Source organism: Penaeus vannamei, chromosome 18 (genome assembly GCF_042767895.1).
Source record: "Penaeus vannamei isolate JL-2024 chromosome 18, ASM4276789v1, whole genome shotgun sequence".
In the NCBI taxonomy this organism is placed as follows: domain Eukaryota; kingdom Metazoa; phylum Arthropoda; class Malacostraca; order Decapoda; family Penaeidae; genus Penaeus; species Penaeus vannamei.
The window spans coordinates 14,075,343-14,080,342 of NC_091566.1; the positions used below are offsets into that span (position 1 = coordinate 14,075,343).

The 5,000-nt window shown below is 40.3% G+C and overlaps 1 protein-coding gene across 2 annotated transcripts in view; it reads right to left on the minus strand.

Moving 5' to 3' along the window:
* LOC113817366 (uncharacterized) overlaps positions 1-5,000 on the minus strand; it is a 197,445-nt gene that overhangs the window by 191,988 nt on the left and 457 nt on the right. The window lies entirely within an intron of this gene.

Below are 5,000 nucleotides of genomic sequence, written 5' to 3' on the forward strand. Positions count from 1 at the left end.
AGATTTCGTTGTTTTCGTGTTACTTTTTTCTATTAACTCTTCTGATTTCTTTTTCTGATGTGGCCTTGACAGAAGGCTAAACGAAAATTAAAGAAATCATCATCGATAATCTTCTCGTTACATTCATTTCAATAATCGTCATTCCTAGTATTGTTAAACGATAATGCCGTTGTCATCTTTAATTTTACATTGATTTTAATCACTTGCATAGAAGCTACCTACTTAGTTTTAAGAGATGCTGAATACCTCGGGCAGTGTAAGCTTCTTCAAAAGAAACCTAAGTACACTGTTACGAAAAGTGTAACCAAAGGCAATATTAATAATTGCATCTGGCTTTATAAAAAGTGAGGGAAAAGAAGGAATATTTTCATGACCCGTTTCTTTACCATCCTACCGCGATCTTAAAACAGAAACAGCGGAATGAAACAGTGGTGATGTTTCAATGTTTCCCTAAGTGCAATTCAATAATGACATATTGGGAAAAAACAAAGGATCTATAGCATAATTAGCAAGGACTAATTAGATCAGCACCGACACTTGCAACGCGAGAAAAGACGCCGTCACACGCCTTCCCGCGGCTGATAAACACACTTCTGAAAGGCACTAATTAGCAGCGCCCCTCGCGTGCACCAGGAAATTAACTAGCCCAATTCACTTGACGGTAATATCACACTCATTAAGAGCCCACTCGTTTTTGGTTGATGGAAGAAAACGTGACATGGAAACCAGGTAGAGTATGTCAATGCTAGTATGCTAGTATCCGTTATCGCTATTTAACGGATTTACTTTCGTTTTTTCACACACTGGCGCAATGATAAGCCTGCCATATTCTGAGTGTATTCATCAGCTGACTCTTCAGTACCTAAAATTCATGAAGGCTTGGCGACGATACTTTCTGCATAATTCATCCTCCACCAGAATCAATGGGGTTAACAAATTGTAGATGTAGAGAGTAACAGCGAGAAAATTGTTAACGATACGCATAAAATCTAGTTTGTGTAATATACTTCCAGCCGGTAACATTTTCCTTTTGAAAGGTAGTTTACGTCTAAAAGAGAGAGAAAGAAAGAAAAATGATTGGCATAAACAATAGCAAATAACCGAATGTTGTCTCACCCTTGCCAGTGAAAACAGCCGGAGCACTGTTGCCCCATCCGACGGGAACTTATGAGGCTCACGTGCGGAGGGTTACATTATTCATAATCTCGTGTGGAATATTTACTTTCCAGCGGGGTGGCAGTCCCCATCCGTCGGCCGTTGTTACATTGCGAAAAGAAGCGTTCTGTCCACAGATTCTTCGGTCTTAAACTAATGTGGTTTACTTCACTCATGCGTGTACTTGTTTACGTTTTTTATCTTTTTTATGTTTTAGACGAGTAAAACTCGAAAGGAAATACTGGTTCTGACTGATGATAATTAGTATTGCAGAAGCTCGTTACAGGTAAATATAGCTCTTCAATACTCCCATTTCCACATGGAAGTTACGTTCTTTAGATAAGCAAGCGCTAAACAATGCCAAGCATTCCTACGTCTGGGAAACAGATTTGTATACAGTATTTTATGATCGTAGGGAGCCTATGTATTCCTTATTAGGGGTTCATAACCTTCATCGGACGGATCGCAAAGCGCTGGCTTTACAATTACGCTGTATCAGTGTATCTAATTTACGTCCATAATGCAAAAACAGAACTGGAACAAGCTTATAATTGATTAACATTTCAAATTAAGAATAAATACTAACCGTAATAATATGTTAAATCTGATTCGATTAAGTCAAATTCATTGTTTTACGGTGTCAGCTTCCAGATTAACATCAAATAAAACGCAGGCATCTCCCGCAACGCTTTCATTTCTTAGAACAGGAAAGGCTAAGGTTTTAAATACTGGCCACTGGCCATAGGCGGGCATGGCCGGGCGGTGGCTTGGCTTCCCTACAACATGCCTTCCCTCATCCCCGATGATCTGGACTAAATGCCCTATAACACTAGCATTTTTTCCGTCAATTTTTTGCGTTTCCGAATGAACTCCATATGATAATCATGTATAAACAAACGGTGCTATCGGAGTGAGGTCCCGGGAATCACACCAGCATTCTCATACGTTATTTTAAAGAAATATGATGATGTATATTGTATATACGAATGTTCTAAAATATTACCTTATGTTTGCATACACTCATCCTACCTAATTTATTATAAGCACAAGATCAACACGGAAATTAGCCAGACGGAAACGGTCGTAACCGTCTTGGTCTGGGAGGCGTTCCGTTTGTAGACGATCCTTGCGGAAAGTCTCAAATTCAGACGGAACCCCAGAAATTGACGGAAAAAGTGCTAGGGCCTTTAAAGACAAGACACGCAGCAAAGGTGATTTCTGCTGTCAAATCAAATGAAGCGAACGAATCAAATGAAGTCCCGTTTGTCTAAAGTTGAGTAGGCCTATGTGTCTCGCAAACGCGAGGACGGAGATCTAAAAATAGCAATGGATAACAAACGATATTTCAGCTAAAGATATTCATTACTTTTGAGGTAATCCGTCTGGCCGAGGCAACAGAAAAACCTGCTGGGAAGCTTGGCTGGCTTTTCTGTTGGAAATAATTCGGCTTCTTCTTTCTCAAGACACGTGGTTACTTAACGTGATCACTACCGGGTATGTGTTGTGTTTTTTTCACAACTTGATAAATATCATAGCAGCGTTTGACTGAATAGGCCTCTGCATCTCGCTAAATTACCCGGGCACGAGAATGGTGCGGCATAGGATGGACGGAGGTCTATTAGTAATGGATAACAAACGATATTTCAGGTTAAATTATTTTCTGATTACTTTTGAGATAATCCGTTAGTTTTTGATTCCTTATAACTATCCAAAGTATAAAAAGTTATTTCAAAGTTCAAAGGCAAGGATAGGATGTTTTTAATGTAAATCTTTGACGTAATGCAGCATAAGTTGAAATACATTCCCACCTCCTCTCTCCTTTTACTCTTGCTCTCAAAGAAAAAGGGATCAGCGTTAATATTAAAACCCATCAAAGGCTCAAGACAGTACTTACGTGTCTCCTGTCTTAATCCTTTTCCTTCTTCCTTGAAAGGTACCCTTCCCTTCCTTAAGTCTTTATCCTCATGGCTCAGCGGTGAAAATGAATACTACAGTACATGCTGCGAGTAATAACTTGATAATCGATACTCGGGATGTAGCCAATCGCAGAGAAATTTTACACGATATGCAACTTATTCCATCAGTTCCACCACGGGAAAGGACACCCGTGTTGTGTTTTGATAGAAGTATATTTCAACAAAATGTTCCCTTACCTTCTAAAATTACCGGTGACACTGAATGCGTGCCATCAGCCTCTACTCTACTGCGCCCATTAAAGTTACCCTTCTGCGGTCATTTATCATGGATAGTGGGGTGCGTCTCAGTTTTCCGCTACTGTACATTCATTATCTTTCCATCCCGTCTCCTCTTTTATTCAAGGGAAATTCGTTTCGACGGACAACTAATACCCACATTGCAAGGTTGGTTCAAATGTTAAATATCCCGCTGTCCTTTCAGCTATTGTTTTTTCTGACAAGAAAAAAATCTAGGGAATCCATATATCCAAAGTGAATTCCTTATGAATGGGGGGAGCGATTCTGGAAGGCGATGCGAGAATCAAATCGTGCAGCCAGCGTATCATGCCTTTGGATGATTAATCCTCATCTACACATTATACACGACAGCGAGTATTGAAGGGTCTCAACAAACACGCTTGTCACTCAAAATTGGGTCCATTAAGATAGATAGGTCATATATTTGAAAGGTAATTATAAGGAGTTAGACAACATACTGCAAGATAACTGCCTTTATCATGGCCGAAATTTAATAATGTCGCTCTATAGCTTGTCTTTCCAAACAACTTAATTATCCGTGACTATATGCATGCACGCACGTTTAAATTGGACTCTGATGATAAATAATAATGGTAAATGTAGGGCACGGTAAGGAAATCATTATTCAACAGAAAAGTGGGACTTGGAGCGCATGTTTCTCAGGTCGGCTAATTTTGTTCCTAAAGAAACTTGTTCTAAGTTATAAACAGGAAACAAATTACGACGATATAAGGTTGTGCAAATGGTAATAATAATGAAATTGTGATGACGTGATTATGATCATGTGATGATAATCATGACGGGAAGGACGGTGGTCACGCGTGATGACGAGAAAGATGATGATGACAATAACATGATAATGAAGATGATGATGGTGGCGGTGTGGTGGTAAGAGGGTGTGCTGGTGGGGTGGTGTGGTGGTATCATGATGGTGATGTGGTGGTGTCGTGATGGTGGTGGTGGTATGGTGGTGGTGGTGTGGTGTGGTGTGGTGTGGTGTGGTGGTGGTGTGGTGGTGGTGATAATGATGATAAGCAGCGATGGCGACGCAGACCGACCTGTCGATGTCGATCACCGCTGACCTGAACCGGGAAACCTGAGGAAACAAAGCCGCTTTAAAATCGCCTTAAGACAACCTGAAGAATCTCCTCGGCCTCCGCAACCTGAAGCCGGCAACCTCGTTTGTTCCCCCTTCCCATGTCATATCAGCAATCTATGCAAGCGCGGTCTATGTTGATGGCGAGCTGCAGTGACGTATCTCATGCACGATCAGAGGCGAACATCATGTACACATTCATAATTTGTATATAGATTTCTTGACTTAATTCATTCACGTTATCTTATCACAAGTTCTCGAGTTATACAGTATGCGTGCCGTAGTTTCTCTGAGAAATGAAGCAAATGTTTCTGTGACGAGAATTTATGTTTACTGCCTCTAAAGTTGCATTAATTTGTATATTTAATTTTGCTTCAGGTGGGACATAAGTGTTAAAAAAACGTGTGACGTGTTAAAAAAAAACGCGTCTATCTTTGTCTCGTTCGTTTTCACGTGAATCCAGACTATGTTCTGCCAATCATGTGACCTAAAACACCTAAACACTTCACAATACATCAAAACCTGGTAACAGACTC